Genomic DNA, 18,541 nt, shown 5'->3' with positions numbered 1-18,541 from the left:
AAATCTGTTGTTTTGTGGTCCGCACATTCTTTTTTTTTTTTATTAGTTCAGCAGACCTATCTATTGGCGAACAGCTTTTGAATTGGAGTCATAGAAAGCTTTTTTGTTTGTTGCCCCTTTATCTGCGTTCAATCTAGATCTGATTTACTTGAAAGCGTTTCCTGCGTAACCCAATAACATCTGTGATGCAGTTGTGATTATACGGTCAGTACGATTCACTGCCGGTTTTGTCTGATGTACGCATGATAGGATTTAGTCATGTAGAACACGAGTGGCCTCTTGCTGACCCTGGAAGTGTTTTATGGAGTATATATAGCAATGGTGAGTTCTGTCAGTGCCCTCTCACCTTTCTGCGAGTTGTTGGTGAAGGCTGCTTGGGATGTCTCAGCCTGCAGATTCTGCAGGAGACCCGTGTGCTACCCAGCCCTTGGCACCGTGGATATTTTTTCAGGGGGGGCATAACTAAGCAAAGATTGAAGATTGCGCGATCTTGATTTTTTTAAAGGGCAAGTGAAAAATCATGGGGAGACAAGTGAGATCCCCCTCCCCCGCCTTTTTTAGGGAACACCAGTGAGCCCCACTCCGTTGATTACGACATATCCTACATGCCAGCAGACCCAGTTCACCGAATTTGTAAAGCAAACAATGGCTTAATTTTGGCTGTCTCCCGCCTGGAATTGTCTCTTCATCAATAGTACATTGATGGGTGAAATAATGCTGTTTGGATGCACTCATTTCCTCCTTTCGACAGCCGTTTAACATCACCAGCGTTCAAGGCAAATACATAGTCGTATGTTGTCCTTTATTAACGTGACTGACCTGTTAACTACCTTCCCTTGATCTCCCCCACCACTCCGGTCCTCCCTGGCTCATGCACCCCTGTGCACCTAAAATACGGTGCCTAAAATACATAACCAACTCCTTGCCTTCTGACTTGGGCATACAACCAGGCAGATGTACCTTTTGCCCCAGAATCCCAGGCAAGGGCAGGTAACAGGTCACTATCAAGCAGTGCAGCCTTCATCTCTGAACGAGGTCCATGGGGCTCAGAGCCACTGGCAGGATATAGCTAGGGCTGCAGGGTCATTGTTTGTATCTCCAAAGTGTTCCATCAGCCTTCCGGACACCATGTTGGAGGAGGAAAAGATAGCAAGCATCACCACCTGTTACTCACTTCTCTCTGAGACCCATTTCACCTCACCAAGGGCACAACAGTGGTACAGCGTTGGCCCAAGGCCCATTGAGGTCACAGATGTGCCCCTCTATTCTATGTTGTAAATTTGCGTCAGGGAGGTGCTCTTGTTGCTCTGTGAGCCTATTGAGAGGGTGCTAGGCACAAACTTTCATTGCCCCAAGCTTGCCTTTTCTTCAGGATTGTCATGGGCAGTCCATAGTACCCCTCCAACTAGTCACCGTCGCTATAGGGAGAGGTGTGGCGCCGCGGCCAGGGCGACTGACGCTGGAATCTGGGGACCACGGTTCGATCCCCTGCTCCGGCGGCAGGTTAGCCCAGCACCATGTGACTCTGGGCAATAGCTCGCTTAATCTTCCCGACGGCCCCCAGCGCCTAGAGACCCTTACGGGTGATTGTGCGCTTTACAAATGTGGACTTTACTTTACTATGCTAATAGGGGATAATCTTCTGCATGGCTAAAGGTATAAGGTCCCTAAGGCGAGACCTATTGGCTATGCCAATGCTTGTTTGTAGTAGGATTGTACAATAATATTATTTAAAACCCAATTTGCACACATTTGTGTGAAAAATAGGCTTACCTATAAAACTGTAGGTCTGTGCAAATTTAGAGTTCATTTAAATGGAAAACGTGCTAGGTGCAAATAACAATGTCCTACCACACGCTGCTTTATTACATAAAAGAAATCACCCACCTCATGTCCATTATAGCTAGGTGGGTCACAAAAGTTTGTTATACTATAAACTGGGTTGTGGTTCTAAAACGTTTGGGAAGCACTGCTCTTAGGGTGTCTGCTTCTCCACACAACTCAAAGTATCTGTTATGAATTGCAGGGCATCGCCAAACATGACAAGATAGTTCTGTAGAGGTGCCACCTGATTTTTATGTCGGGCTTTTTCCCATCCACCACTGACATTAGGGCCCAGAGTTTGTCTTGTTTTCAGGGTGATTTCTTTACCTTTATATTTATCTGTGACTTCTGGTAGACTTTTTTTTTTTTTTTTTTGTACAATCTGCCTGATGTTGGTGCCTTAGTCCATCTCCAGACCATACATGAAATGTAGGAACCACATATTGTTGACTAACCACCACAGTAGATGTTTGAATTTTGCACTTTGTTGTGGGTCAGAGCTTGCCTCTATCTGCACTCCATAGCACTGAAGGAAAGGGCATCCAAATTCTGTTGCCATAATCAAAGGTTGTTATGTTACTGGAATTTGTAGGGCACCCATGCACCAAGCGGTTTCTTGGCGCTAAGGTAACACAGTCCAGGTGTTAGCTCAAGAATGAAAAATGTCCTAGCTAACGTAGCGGAAAGTTTCAAATCTTTTAAGGACTTGTAGGTGAGGTTTATGCTATACTTTCGTCACTTTATTTTTCACAGCAGCCGTTTTTTTAAGTATTAACAAACCACTTTCCTCCGACACCACAGGGAAGTTGGTAAAAATGAAGAATGGACAACATCGTCCAGTCAGTCCCATCCACCAGTCAGGATCTTCCATACAGTACGTGTCCTGGAAATAATCTTTAGTCACGCCATTAATCTTTTCCTTCGCACCCTGCTTTTCAGTTGCCAAGCCTGGAACTAAAGAAATTAGATCAATACAAGACGTGGACTCAAAGAAATGAGCAGCAGCCAAATATGCAATGAGACATTCATATGCCAAGAGAAAAAGAACTTGTAACAACTAATATCATATAATTAGGAACGCATTAATGAAACAAAAAAAACATGTTACTTACTAGTTACGGGAAGGATGTCCCGGATCATGTATTCTCTGGTGGGATAATCCTCGCTCCGAGTCCTTAATATAATTAAAACTTTCCGTTACGTTAGCTAGAAACATTTTCATTCTATGTCCAGAACAGAGGTTCAGATTATGCTAGTTTAAAGCTTACTTACCACCAAATGAGCCACATCTATAAAAGGCTTAAAATAGAACCTATTGAAGATAGACTCTAAGGACCAATCAGTGGCATTCATAATATTCGCTAGGCTTGTGCCTAGACTGAAAGCCTTGGAGGCCCTCGCCCCCCTAGCGGAATGGGCCCCAAACTTCTCAAGGTCTATGCCAGCCTCCTCCGTGACCCAGCACACCCAGTGTGCGATAATGGGGGACGAAAGTGCCTTGTGAGGTTTCCGTAGAGCAATAAGGAGCTGTTTCTCTCCTGGAGGCTTAATCTCCGCTGACATTTCCTCATTGACTTTTAAACACTGCACCATACAGAGCATAGGAAACTCAGGAAATGCTGGGTGCTCCGTAACCCTAGTATGGCATTTAGTATGCCTACTAATTTTAAAAGACACCACCTTAGGGTAAAAACTCGTCCCGTGATATCCAGGCCTCTAACATCAGAAACCCTTCTGCCTGATATCAAACAGAGAAGAATTGCCAGGTTTGCTGCAATTCCCTTTATTGACAAAAACCTATTTGGATGGCAAGAATAAGAAAAGGTTAAGCACCTTATTAACATCCCAAAGATCTGCGTACCGTAGCTCTGGAAGAACGGATAACCTGATACCGCAAAGCAATCGGCACACACAAGGGTGTGCCCCATCCCCCCCCACACCCCCACTGGGGAAACATCAATCTGTAAATGTCTTGCCAAAATTGCTGAACGGAAGGTATTGATGGAATGATCGGTCAAACCCTGTTGGGCCAGGCCAGCCAGAAAATTTAGGAAGTAAACTACCTTGGCACCCACGGGATCACAACTCCAATGCACACACCAATGACACTATCTCACCCAAGCAAACCTTTATCGCTTGACCGTACCGTCAAACCAGGCCTTGGACAAGAGTCCTTCAGCGTGCGCCGAAAGTCCTGGGATCGGCCATCTACTTCTGTAAACTCAATGCCATCAGACGCATGGGCCTGTCCAGGACCATCTGATGCAGACTCTGATCCGGCTTGAGAAGAATTACTGGGAGACGTTCTGGAAAATCCCAAGAAAGTTCAAGAAGAACTGTAAACTATACCGTCTACTTCCAAATCGTGATCATGAAAACCACATCCGCTTGCTACCTTCTGATCTGAGCTAAAGCCAACGTGATCATAGCAAATGGCGGGCACGCATATGCCCGCTCCTTCCCCCAATCTTGCAGGAACGCATTTGTAGACGCTGCTAGAGGGTCCAGCCTCCAAATGAAGAAGCGGGGTAACTGGTGATCCAGGCTGGAGGCAAAAAGATCCTGAAAAGGAGGCCCCACTTGGCTTGAAGTGTGGCAAACCTCCGGATGTAGCTTCCATTGGCTGTAATTTCGGAAATGACAAGAGTGCCAATCCGTTACCTGGTTCTCCAGACCAGGCAGATACTCCACCATCACCAATATCTAGAGGTCGAAGCAAAACTGACCAACATTTGTCATCAAATCGGATAGAACCTTGGTCCTAGTCCCGACCAGGTGATTTATGTACCTGACGGCTGACAATATTGTCCGTTTTTGGAAGGACACATGACTGAACCCTGTCCTTGGTCCGAAACAGGACCGCAAACTACCTCGCCAAAAGCTCCGAATAGTTGATGTGCAACGCCTGCTCCTGCGGAGAACATGACCTGAAAAAATCTCCACACCGAGCGCTCCTGCCTGACCTGCTGGCGTCGGATTCTTTAACCAGGTAGAGAACCGATCCAAAAATCGCTCTTCCGTTCCACGACTCCATGTGGGAGACCCACCAACAGATTTCTTCTTCGTTTCGTCGGACAGTAGAACTTACTGAGAATAAGAGAGACCTCTCCTTAAGTGCACAGCCTTCAGTCTTTGCAGCTCATGGTAATTCAGTGGTCCCTGGTAGATGGCCTGGATGGAGGCAGACAACAGTCCTATCAGATGTGCGATCTGCCTTGAAGATTCCATCTGGTTGGATAAAGTTCTGTTCAGCTTATGGCTGATCTTGGATAGCTTCCAAGAAGAAGGGCTCGAGTGGCTTCAGTGGAGTCTATGCCGAAACCCAAGAAAGTGGCCCTTTGAGAAGGCACCAGAAGTGACTTTTTCAGTTAATCACAAACCCGAGACTTTCCAACATGTCGACCGCCTGCTGCAATTGCTGAGTCAATTGCTAGGGATCTTGAGCCAAAAGAAGCATATGGTCTAGGTACACAATAAGGCGCCCCCCCCCCTCTCACAGGTACTCCACAACGGGCCTGAGCACATTCGTGAAGCACCACGGACTGGAGGAAAGGAAGAGTTGTGAAATGGAACATTTGCTGACGCCAGATAAATTGTTGGAACCACCTGTGGGGAGGAAAGATTGGAATGGTTATGCACCTATCCAGTCCGCTGTGCGCAAGACATCTCGATGAGCTTAATCCCCTCCATTTTGAAATGGCGGTAAACCAGCCACTCGTTGAACCCAGGCAGGTTCAACACTGGACGCTGTGGGTGAAGGAAGGGAAGACAAATAGCTCCTTTCTCCAGGAGTGAGGTAACCTCTACGTCCGTCAAGTATGCCTCTTGGCTTGAAAACTGAATAGGCTTGGGACGTGTCTCCTGCGATGGGTGTCAGCAGAACTCTACGTAGAACCCTTGAACAGTTTGTAAGACCCAAGCATCGCTCGTGAGCGTCCCCCAAACATATACAAAATTTGCCAGTCTAACATTCCCCCACTCTTTAGAGGGAAGAGGAGGAGACACTTACCGGAATGTGAGGCAGCGTCGGCTCCTCTGAAAACTCGCCCTCTTGACCACCTGCCTCTGGGTTGAGTAGAAGTTTCCATAGCGGGTTTGATCCTGGAATTCCCTGTGCCTGGAGCCTTCCCCTATAGAATTTTAGAAGGACTGGCTGGTTGAGTGGTCCCTACCTTGACCGGTTCCTCAGAAAACCCGGCAGGAGAACACCCGCTTAATAGACAACTGGGCCTTATTTAATTATGTAAAAGCATTTACAAATTTTCTGAGCTCCTTAATAAGGACTCCCACTTGGGCCACATCCCCATCTACAGAATCTGCCAAATCCTCCAACTTGTGATCAACCTTTATGTGAAATAAGCGTCTCTGCTTGGTGGAGAGCGCGGAGTTGGCATTAACCAGGAAGACCACTGAACGCTGAGCCTAACTAGAAAGAGTCTCCTGGGAAATGAGGGCACCTGAAGCTTTGGCATCTTCTGCTATATCCAGTATCATAGTCATTGGCCCAAGGCACAAACTATTGGATGCGGTGCCACAGGTGAGGGGAAACACTTAAACCCCCAAATTGGGACCAGAAGCTCCGACCAATTACACGTCCTATGCACACGCATATAAGTAAAGAACAGTACAACATAGGTTCTGTTAATCATGAACGAAGACGATGGTGTTCTTATTTGTAATGTTCGGTTTTAATGTTGTATTTCTGAGCAAGGATAGGATTATATGGTGCCCTCTTTAACATCCTTTTCACTGCCCGTTCCCAGTCTGCATGTATGCGTCACCACATACGGGGTCTCGGCCGGCACCCAGCACTCTCCATCAACAACCTGGGGTGCCCCTCAGCAACGGCCTTGTTCACTCACCTAGGTACCAGCTATGGTGGTTCCGGGGAGGGCCCCAGCCTGGAAGCAGAGCGAGGTTTTCTTTTCCAGGTTTGTTAGTCCTCGTACTGTGCAGTTAGGCTCTAAGGATCTACTTGACTAGGTGGAATTATTTTGCCATTGCGGAAATAAACCCTCATCCTCACGTATTTCTCTTGTTTCCGCTTCGTCTTGCCGAAAATATTTCTCGTTCCACTGTAGGCCAAGGCAAGAATTAAAAAAACTAAATTGTAGTGGCGGTCGGGTGCCTCATCCACCCATGGCCGTCGTTCAGATACACTCTCTCCTAAAATGCTGACATGATTGCTGGTGTTGAACTCCAGTGACAACTTTTAGAGTCACCAGGACCAAGCTTCCGTCACTCACCGATAGCAGACAGGTGCTCCAAAGCCGCGGACACAGCCGGGGACTCTGGCAATGAACTCAAGGCAAGCGCTTTCATGATTTCCGCCATCCTCACATCAATTTGTACTAGTATTCTCCCTCACGCACTCCCTCCGCCGACGGTTTGTGTTAGAGAGGGAGATGTTGTCATAGAAACCTGACGCGATCCTCGGCTGCCTGGATATAAAACATGAAAAGGGACAATCCAATTTGACGTAAACAATCATTGTGTCCATTCGAGAAAACACTAATTTCACGAATCTGACTGACTGACTTGAAACGCCGAGGAGCGAGTAATTTAAAATAGAAACACCCGGCGGATAAAGAGATTCGGTATAACGAAATAACTAGTAACTACTGTACGGTTAAAAGTGTTAAAAAAATGTAACTTAATGTGTAATTGGCAGTATGTTTGAAAAAGGACACTTTTGACGGGGAGTGTAAAGTCTGGGAGGCAAGCGCCGCCATTTTCGCATTCGGGGGCGTGTTTTTTGTTGAGTGACGGATGACGTCACAGATAGGAAGAACGCAAAAAACACGCCCCCGAATCCGAAAAAGACGGGGCTTAAAGGGAGTGACGCCCCTCTCCAATGGCTGGCCAGCATTTACGAGGCCAGCCAATGGAGAAGAGGGGCGGGTTCCAAGCCCCCTCTAAGAAACATTAAATCTCGGGCTCCGCCCACACTGCTACGCAGTGCGACGCAGTCCTCGACCTAAAAAAGATCCTAATGAATAGATTCCTGGCATAGTCTTTTGGAGAGACGGGGCACAAGGGACGTCTCCATGCCAGCAACCTCTAGATTGGTAAGAGGCACGTCGCTTACTGGAGAACCCTCGAACTCTTTGATCTTCTGGGTACGTGGTTCTGAATAGTATCAGAGCAGCAGCAAATACCCACAACGAAGTCGCTAGAGCTATGAAGACTAACGGAATTTTAATGGACTGACGGTTTTATAATTATGATTTTGTTGTATCAGCCCAATGTGGCTCTTTACTCTAGAGGTATCTGTGCCTATACCTTCATCTTGTTTTATTAAACCCTATAGATAGCGCTCTGATACCCCTGGGTTATGTGCGCGCTTTATAAAACACTTTAAATTAAATAAAGATAGAAAGAAAGACAAGGTTTTTGAATAGACATTTCAAAGAGAAGATCTGGCTCTATCCCAGGAACTGTTTCAATCATTGCAAAGTTCCGAAATAAAGGTTTTTCTTCTGTCCCCACTGCCAATTCATGTAAAAATATTTTTTGGACCAAGCATCATTTTGTTTTATGATACCTTGAGGATTTAAGTATATCTCTGGTCTCCCTAGAGCTCTGAAATTCTCTTTAAATGTATACCAGCCGGGGGATGTTAAACATATTGTCCAGCTTCATGCAGTCCAATATAACTAATTTGCTAAGCATTAGAGGATCATTTAACCAGACAGCACACATAACAAAAGGCTCACAACTGAATAAAGTCTACAATATAACTCCTACCGAACTCCTCATGTACGATTTCGGATGGGGAAAAGGCCCAAATCCAAAGAGGCCTCCTTAAATATTAGTTCTCTGCCACCACAAGAGTGTCTAGGTTCGCATAACCCCAAATCTCACTACCAAAGGTAGAAATAGGGATGCATTTAACTTTATAAACCTCCAGCATAATTTTGAGTGGCTTCTGACCCAAACAGGTGAAAAAAGTATTTGATTTATTCAGCACATGCTCTCATAACATTTCCAGTGTTCTTTTTTTAAAAGGGGTTTCCAGCGAAGTCTTTAATCTATTAAAATACCTAGATAGATACAATTTTCAACCTTGCTCACAACATGACCCTGTACAGAGAAAGTCGCACTTTTCACCGTTTTCGGTCCCACGACCATCCCAAGTGACTTGTTAAAATTGGTATGCAGGTCCCTAGTAAATATCGTCCGAAAGGGCAGCAGGGCCTCAACATTTAACTACAAAGCTCACATCATATGAATTGGGCACATTAAATCTTAGTTTTTGAAAGGGCTACTGAGGAGTTGGGTGTACTGGCGATATGCCTCTGGAAATAAACTCTACCAGAGTGATGCAGACCTGTTGGGGCCCCCACACCCTGCGGATGCCCTGCGATAATCTTTAAACCGAACACGTCGTTCTTGCTGTTTATCCAGAACTCTCTACGTAAAGAATATTTAATAACTGGTGGATTCAATACTGTTCCCAATATATAACTAGTATTGTCATAGCCATTAGGGCTAGAGTTGGTTGGCAGGCTTTTGGCTTTGTCTGTGCTTGTTTTAGTATGTTTTTTTGCAAAACCTTTTTGTTTCTGGAAGCTGCCGGACCTTCATCAATCTTTAATTAAATGAAAATGAACAACTAAAAGCAAACATGTTTTTAGTCTCTCAAAGCGCTCTTTGCCACTGCAGTCTCTGGCACTGCAGGCAACTACTTTGTGTGTGCTTATATTGTTTGTGAAAGAGCAGAATTCCATCACTCACTGTGAACTTAGCCAATGGCTGAAGTGCGCTGAGCCAATGACCCATGTTGTATGCTATAGTGGGAGGAAGAAAAACGTGAATGTTGCAACAGACCAAAGTATGAAGAAGGCTGGCTGGACGCTCCATAAGTAAGTATACTATACATGTAAATTTACTCAAATCAAAAGATCTTGGCTAATGCAAGGCCTAAAAAGGGTCCTCATCAACTTCCCTCCAACTATTGTTGGATCTCTGTGAGCAGATGGAAAACATGGTAAGATTTTATTGCTGGAATTAGAAAGTTCGGTGAGAAAAATAGGCTATTTACAATCTTTCAGAGTGGGTTCCAACCTCACTGGAACGGAGGACAGTCTTACTGCTCTATCTTGCTTGTATATGGGCTACTCGCACCTTAGAAAACACAGTATTTATAGATTTTTTGACTGTAACTGTGTGGACTGCTGTTTTGTGTTGTCAGAGCTGGCAAATTGAGGGCTCTCTTCTGGGAGCTATTATTGCATTGTAATCAGATGCATGGATCAAGGTAAAGTTAGTGGTGTCCATCATCTTTTCAGATAGCATTTTCACTGACAGAGATCTGAAGCAGGGCTGTTTGTTGGCCGGCTCCCATGCTATTTAATCTGTACATTGCAGACCTTTGCCTTGCCAGTCAAAATTCTTATGTTTATTCTTCTAACCTGAATGACCAAACAATACCTATTTTACGTCCTGCTAGACCTGATCGGGCTACTGAGGGCATCGGGAACTTTGGAGATTTACTGCCATGCACAAAATGTAACCATAAATAGTGAAATGACAAAATGTATCATATTTAGCTTAAGTTATGTAAATCGTGTGATAGGGTATTGAGTGAAACCAAAGTCTAAACCGTATCTGCATATAATTTGCTTTGGAATTCGGTTTTAAGAGAGAGGTGGCCACTATCTACACCTCTGTCCTTTGTCAGAAAGGCTTCTGCACTAAATTTTGAGTTTTAAGAACTAAGTAAACAACTTTCTGGGCCTTCATTAAGTCTATTATTCAGAGTGATAAAGGTAAACGTTTACTAACGCGGACATATGGATGTGTGGCAGTCCCTGATAGGTTGTTTTTTTGGCCAGTTAGAGCACATCACCCATGTATTGTTTGTTTACCGTTCTGATGCTACTGCACAAGATCATATCCGCCTTGAATTTGCTTTGTTGAATGAAGTTTGTTTACTTCGGGACGATTGTTAGCCATTTTGCTGGAATTGGAACACTAAAGAATTTAATGTTAGCAGGTTGTAAACAAAATGGCAACAGAAGCAGTCGTCAGTCAAAGTACTTGAGGAAAGCATTATTGCACTTACAACTTATAGAAATGTGGCTACCAAACTTCCATATATTAGTTTTGAAAAGCCAGAGGGAGCAGGATAAAGTTTAAATTGCACATGGGAGATGGTGCTACGTTTAAACACTGGAAACATTCCTGTCTGGATGAGTATTTTTACGCAAAGGGGGCATTTCATAAATACCTTAAAACATCTGACATTTGCACAAAACTGTACATTGGTTCGTCTACACGTTCATTTGTTCCTTTTGAAATAATTCTGTGGTGAGTGGAGGGAATATGTGAATGCAAGTGTTGGTATTCTGTTACAAAGTACATTTACTTGGTGCACATTGTTCACACCCGGCATCATTTTCAATGGGAAAGCTAGTTTTAGAAGCATGCTTTGTCCTTCCCAGACTCCAGAAGTGCAGAGGTGCCATTAGTGTTTGTCTAGGAGTCTATATGCCTAACTCCCAGCCTAGTTTTTTAGGTCGAGCATTTGAGATCTCTTGTATATACTTTAGTATATACTTATATGTGTATGTACTTTGTGGACTCTGGAGATCAGCCACAGGACTTGCTTGCTTCCGCTTAGGGACTTTTTTCTGTTTACCTGCCTCTATTTAACTGTCTTGATAGAAAACGACCAGTAGAGGTCAGTAAAATACCAGAATTGCTTTCTGATTGTTCAACTGCCTCTATTTAACTGTCTTGATCGAAAACGACCAGGAGAGAAAGGTCAGTAAAATATCAGAATTGCTTTCTGCTGAGGAGCTTTTTTTTTTTTTTTCTTTTTCTGGCAACTGCCTCTATTTAACTGTCTTGATAGAAAACAACCAGCAGAGGTCAGTAAAATACCAGAATCACTTTAGCATTTTCTAGATTCCAGTCCATAGAAATTGTCTTCCACAAGCACCCGTAGACAATATTTTTTTCAAATCTTGTATTTTCAGTGATATGACGACCGAAGGCCCTGATTTTATATTCAAAACAGAGCTTTGGACTATACAATTTCCAGCTGCAAGGCAATATTTCTCTCCATGTGTTCCCATACCTGGCGTGTCACGCAGTTTGGTGCTTACTTTCCCTCCATGTTAAAGAACAGTAGATGTTTCAGCACCCAGACTAATGTGCTGCATAGCTAAGTACATATAAGGTCCCAAAGGCGAGACCGATTGCATTGTAAATGCTTGTTTTAAGTATGCAGAGCTCTTACAGGGTGACCATTAACGTCAGTGCTCCTCTAACTGTTGGATTTTAAACTGAAAGTCCTAATCTGCCAGTGAACATCGACTCACAGTTGAAAAAGTATAGTTCTTGGCCAGGTTGTTTTAAGTGTCAAGCCAACTGGCGAGAAAGCATTTGAATAATAACTCAGACTTTATTGGAATGCCTGATTAATACAATTAAAATTTGTGTATTTAGAAGGCTGTATCCTCTGTCTGAATCTATACTGCAGGATTTATTATTTGGGGATATTTTATACGTTTTTGTAACTGTGCAAGTGGAAATCCATACCATAACATGTTTTCCCATGCATTGTGAAAGAATGGGCACAGAACTTCTGTCGCTTCAGTGACAGCTGGCCTTTCAGTAATGATGGCATGGAAGTGTCCATTCATGCATGGTGCTCATGTTGGACTTTGGGACAATAAGACCAGGTCCAGAGAAGGTGGTGTGTCTGGATGAGATCAGCATTTTTCTTGGGATATACTGACACGCCTTTTGATGGAGTATAACCCTGAAATGGAAGGGCCTCGAGAAGCACAGGTAGATTTTAAGTACTACTGACCAGGCACTTTGCTGTGATTACTACAGCTCAAAAAGTAGGGATTTAATCTGGAGGCGAGATGGCATGGGGGTCTGATGGTTAAGGCATTTATAGGAAAGGAACACCTTGCAGACTACGCATGTGGTCTTCCACTGGTTTTGAGCAAAATGCTCTGCAAGCTGAAAGCGCATATCTTTTTTTCATGTGGCCAGTATTCTCTCTTAATGACCCATTTGTTCTGGCAAAGAGTATTTTAGAAACATATGTCCTTTGCAGTGGTCCAAGTGAGAATTTATCATGACTCAGGCAATAGAGGAGGAATATTTGGAGCGGTTTACTTTTGATCTCTGCTAGGGCACAAGGTTTACCTGTACATCAAAGATAAAACTGAGGTCCTCAACTTTTTCCACTGGTACATTTGCGAGATTGAACATTTGCTTCATTTGCGAGATTGAACATTTGCATCAGGGGTACAACAGAGATAGGGCCGCTCTCACTTGCTGCACAAAAATAATGATCTCAGTTTTCGAGGACTCAGTTACAGATAATTTAGTCGCCATCTAGGACTCACTCTCATGAGTCGTTGAAGTTCTAAGACTATGAGGCCGTCCAAAGAAATGTAATACATACCAGGGTGTCGTCCGCAAGGTATTAAATGGACATTCTGTTTTTGAGCCTGACAACAGTGGCCCTGATCTTTGCCAAAGTCGTGAGAGAAGGGATGCTACATCAGCAAAGGCGTGGGATACTTCCCTGTCCTTACATGAACAATGTGTTTTTTTAAGACCGTGAAATATAGGACCAATTACCTTATACCTTAAAAGAACTGCGCTTTCTTCCTCCCCCAGCGAGGAGGCCATTTAAAATGCTGTCCGTCACTTACAGAACTTTATTCAAACTACAGAACCTAAAGTGGCAAACACTTAAAATGACCAAACATCCCAAAAAGAGTAAAAGTTATACACAGGTCTTGTCTAGGTACAGTACATGACGATGGTATCAACTGCTGACTTCCTTTCTGTCCTGCACCTCATGAAAAAGGTAACTATTTACTGGTCCTTTTACCATTTTACTCGTGAAGTATGACTGCCTGCTTTTCCTACCTTTTACCGCAGGAACTGATATGGCCTATTAATAGATGCAAACATAATTTACTATCCTTGAATGCCAAGCCAAAGGCCCTAAATATGGCCTGCCTTTGCAACTCTGCCACCAGGCAAAAGTATCTGGCGTAGGTCAGGGTTTATTAACCTGCCTCCACATTGTTCGTTACAGCTTGCTCCTCCCTACTGCCTCTTCTTTGCCCATAGAGCCATGGAATTAATCCACTATTAATGAAAAAAAAAAAAAAATTCTGTAATTAGGTATTTGGTAGCCGAACTCTTTAAATTGATAATTGCTGCTATTTCGGCAGTCCTGTAATGTGTGTCTTTTGTTAAACTCTTGGTTGTGTCTTGAAAAAGATCATGTGCTGTAAAATGACATTCGATAAAAAGATAGATTGTGTCTGTGGTGCGCCATGGGATAGCTCCATAGATTTCCTTTTCTGTGATAGCAAGGTTTTTGAAGGTGGCTGGACCGTGAGATTGTGCTGGTGCGACAGTGTGTTATTAATGGGGCTCCCATTTAGAGTTGAGTGACAATATTGCCGCATTTAAATATTTGAAGCGGGGGGGGGGTCCATTTCTGACAATAGTTAATAGCAAAAACCATCGCAAAAGGATGATCAGCACACACTTGTTTCCAAGCAAAAGTAAATTTACTGAAATTACTATTATAATGAAGCAAAGTCCAAGAAATTTCATGGAGATATATTCCAGAATTTATTTGATAATCCTTTATTCTCGTTTTATTTTATTCTTCACAGTGTAGCTACACTTTCTTGGACTTTGCTTCATGATAATAATAATTTCAATAAATTTACTTTTGCTTGGAAACAAGTGTGTGCTTATCATCCTTTTGTGATTGTTTGTGAATTCGTTCACTTTTGGGAAATTAGGAGGTCTTTTTTCTTGTTATTGATGCACCACATATAATAAGTTCCCAATTTTATAACTAGTGCGGTATTGGGTCTAAGGCCTCCTTGTAAATTGTTTAATAGCAAAAGCCACTTTACCTCTGCATATTGGGAAATGGTTTTGGCCAGGTATGATAGGATACATTTTGCACACTTTCAGTAGTAGTGGTTAGATTGTATTCAGTTGTTTGTGTCTCATGTTTTTTTCTCCATATTTTGTATTGGTATTTTGCAGAAGAGATACATGAGAGAGTAAAACATACAAAATATGGTATCACATTTTGACCAATCCAGGCAAAGGACCTACCCTCTAAAGTGTCCTAGCATGTTCGAACAAAGAAGAAAAAAATCATTGCAGTGAACAAACAACAGCCCCACATTCAAAAGCTTCTCTGAGCGCGTAATCCCCCCTACCCAAACTCTCCCACCCAGCTTCCGTACGTATGGTTTAGGAACCAAATCCTGTGGAACCACCACTGTTCAGATCATCAGTTGGTTGTTACTCTAGTCATATGGGATGAGGAGAATTCAATCATAGCGGGTCACGGATCGAGGCTGTGTCCTCAATTAGACCCCTGTCAACCACATGGTCAAGGCCGGGCCTCCTCAGGGGCCTCTAAGCAGTGGTTTGTGTCTCTTGTTACTTCAAGAGTTTTTATGCCTTTTTGAGGATGGAGATTTGATACAGATGAGTTTGTAGATGTGGGTGTTTTTGATTGGGATATAAACAGGAGGGTAACTGTATTACTCATGCTAATGTGTGGAAGGATAGATCTCTTTGAAATAGTCACTGACTGCTCAGCAGCTTAGTGGGGAGTAAGAGGTCTATTCCAGAAGGTAATCGATCACCCTCTTCCTTCCAAATTATAAATATTTATGTACTTTTATCATGCACATTCCCCTGTGGAATGATACTTTATTCTATCCGTGAGGTGGCCTCCATAACAGGATACTGGCATTTACAATCCATCACAGCTATCTTTATTCTCTGGGGTAAACCTGCAAGTGTGAGTACGGTTTGGAATTTAGTTCTGTACCTTTTCAATTTGGAAGTCGAATTTAAAAATAAAAAAACTGTAAGTGGGTATGGTTCTTCCTACCTGCTTATTCTACCATTTGGATTCTTCTGAGAGCGGGTCAGATGACACCACCCAGTCTCCAAGGTCCCTCTCCAGTGCGGTAGCTGCAGTACTCACCTTTACATTGTACTGCTTACTCGAACTACTCTCCCTGAATGCACGGGTGTGACTTGCGATGGCTCTTTGGTAATCATACGTGGAGTGTAGATTAACTGTATTTTGAACTTTGAATCTTTTGCTTTAGAAACATTTTTAGATGCATCACTATGTGTTTGATATGTCAGCTGCCGGATACTCGCCTGGTCTTCATATGTTCATTTTATCCTAAGCCTTTCGCATGGCAATCATTTTCGAATGGCCTGACCGGTGCGATTCGGTAGTCTGGTAGGTTGTGCGATCCATGCGGATGTTAAAGCATGTACATCTATAAATCTAGATTAATTTTCAGTTGCCTAGGTACTGGTGTATAATATGTTTGTAGCAGGAAGCTTTATGCAAATGCAGATGTTCATGAACCTACATTTTTTTGGTTCTTAACATTGAAATACTTCCAATGCCTATTAGGCAGATTGACCAGTACATTACAAGTAGTATAGATATTAAGACTTTTCTATTCTGCTAATTTAGTCTTTCACCAGTTTTTGATTCAATATGTTGTGTACTGTAGCGCGCCAAGAAACTATTTGCTATATGGTATGTTTCAAAAGTAATACCATCATATCATATGTAATCAAATCTGAATCATTCACCTCAACTCATTTTCAGAGGCCTATTTGTGTGTACGATATATACTATTCGCTATAAGCACGTATTGTTAATCCAGATGTTCGTGAAGTTAAGTCTTTCAATTTGAATAACTTTCAGGTGTCTAGACATGTGGGCGTGGTACACTAGTTGGTGGAAGCAGGAGAGCAGCCAGAAAATGAAATTTAAAAGAGAACAAGCGAAAGCCTCAGGCAGTGGATCCATACTCCCTGAATTGAAAATGTGTACAAAAAAGTTGGGATTCATCCCACTTCACCCTGTTCTAGTCCCACATTCTTGACCAAGGAAGATGGTGCTCTACAGAGTACTCGTAGAGCATCTTTGCAACCAACGCTGCTATTTGTCTGGCAGCAAGTCTCCCAGAGGGGAAGGGGCATCACCTTAAGGCCACCCATTTTGTATGAACAGCTGCAGGTTTGCCTAGAAGCTAGTTTGAGTGACTTGTGAGAAAGGGAAAGCGTGTGCCTGGTAATGCAGGAGAAGAGACTGCCCTGGAGAAGAAACATAGCGTGTTCCCAGAATGAGTAGGCCCAGAGAAAGCTGACTTGATCAGAGAGCGGTCCAAGATGTGACCCCTGCTGCAAAGGGATCCAACCAATCTCTTGGTCAGTTTGCGCGCTGTATCAAGATTGTGCCAGTGTGTGTATCCTGGTGAAGTGTGGTAATCCACTGCGGGCCTAAAAGACGCTGGTGCTGCCGACGAGGAGAGAAAAACCACGTTATTGCCGAAGAGGTCAACCCTGATTGGCCAGAAGGCAGCAATGCCCCAAAGAGATCACTGCAAGGTTCTTGAGCGGGAATCCACAACTGCCACTGCAGAATGCACGACTGCAGTCGCCAAGGTGGGCCGCACTGATGGCTTTGAAGTTGCTGTAGACTCACCTATCCAACAAACCTTATTATGAGTGAGACCCACGCTATGGTTTCTCTGCCAAATAAGATTCAAGTTGGAGGGCTGGAGTGCAGCCTGTGTCTTCCGCACAGCCTGGACCGCTGCAAGCAACCAACAGATACAACACCGGGCTTAGGCTGTACTAGGGGAAAATAAACTTGAGGCCCAAGTGGGTCTGACATGCCTGCTTGAGACTGTTTGCAAAAAGAATGATTCAAAACATTGGATTGAGTTGCTCATGGAGCCTGTGAAAACTTTTTGAGCCATCCGCGCTGGAGCCTAATCTTGCCCGGAGTCCCTAGATTTGGAAATTGTAATAGCGGGATCTCCATCATAATGAGAAGGAAAGTACTCATCAGTGAAGCAGGAGGGGGTAGCGCCTCCCTTTTAGAACACAGAATACAACATCCCTGTATAACGTACCCATCACATTATTTAGTATTGCGTACTACGATCATATGAAACTATTCTCTTGTTCCATCTATGAGCACTGCTCTGGACAGTAAGTTATTGTGAGACGCCTGTGACTGCCCGCCCTCACTACCCTGAGAGTTTAGTAGGGTAAGGGAGCTGCTTGGTCCATTTAGCAGCGCCAGAGTGGGACAGACCCACCAACAACCTCAACCATCACAGTTTGGTCCAGAAGACACAGTCTGTGCGTCATTTCCTGCCTGCTTGTCACTTCCTGCCTGGGGTTTGAAGAACCCTAGTCCCGTTTAGTGTGTATGGTACTCGGGTCGCTGGGAGCTTGTATGGGCAGAGCAGATGTGCGTGACCCCCCCGGGCGCTAGGGAAGGCGTTGGGGAGAAATTGAACTTGCCTGGTAGACTCGAGCTGTTCATTTCAGTAATTGACTTTGACACAGAAGCTTACACGCGCTAACGAGTGTCAATAATCTGGTGTAAAAACAGGCGAGGAGCAGCCGTGATTTCCGCATCATGTTCCCCGTTATCACCTCTGCTCGGCTGCCACCCGTTCCTTGATCACAGATGAGAAAGTTGATGCGTGGCCTTTTCTCTGCTGGCCCTGGAAGCCGGCTCGGCTCGCCACCTTTGTGAAGGCGAGAGCCCTTTGTGAGAAGGAGAGCTTCACAAAGAGAACGATCTGCCCCTTTTCATCCTCCCGAAGAAGGAAAATTCGAGCCCTCTGGGACATGGAGGTAA

General features: G+C 43.9%; 1 protein-coding gene across 5 annotated transcripts in view; it reads left to right on the top strand.

Moving 5' to 3' along the window:
- The window catches only part of GATAD2B (GATA zinc finger domain containing 2B), a 313,011-nt gene that overhangs the window by 34,601 nt on the left and 259,869 nt on the right, over positions 1 to 18,541 (top strand). Inside the window, exon 1 of one of the 5 annotated variants that reach the window (XM_078669089.1) lies at positions 18,417 to 18,537. The exons of the other annotated variants lie outside the window; for them this stretch is intronic. The gene's annotated coding sequence lies outside the window, so the exon portion shown is untranslated. Of the gene's footprint in view, positions 1 to 18,416; positions 18,538 to 18,541 lie in introns of those variants that run through there. 5 annotated transcript variants of the gene reach the window in all.

This window comes from Lissotriton helveticus, chromosome 12 (genome assembly GCF_964261635.1).
Source record: "Lissotriton helveticus chromosome 12, aLisHel1.1, whole genome shotgun sequence".
Lineage (NCBI taxonomy): Eukaryota > Metazoa > Chordata > Amphibia > Caudata > Salamandridae > Lissotriton > Lissotriton helveticus.
Note: the sequence above shows the minus strand (reverse complement) of the source record. Positions and strands in the feature narration are given on the sequence as shown.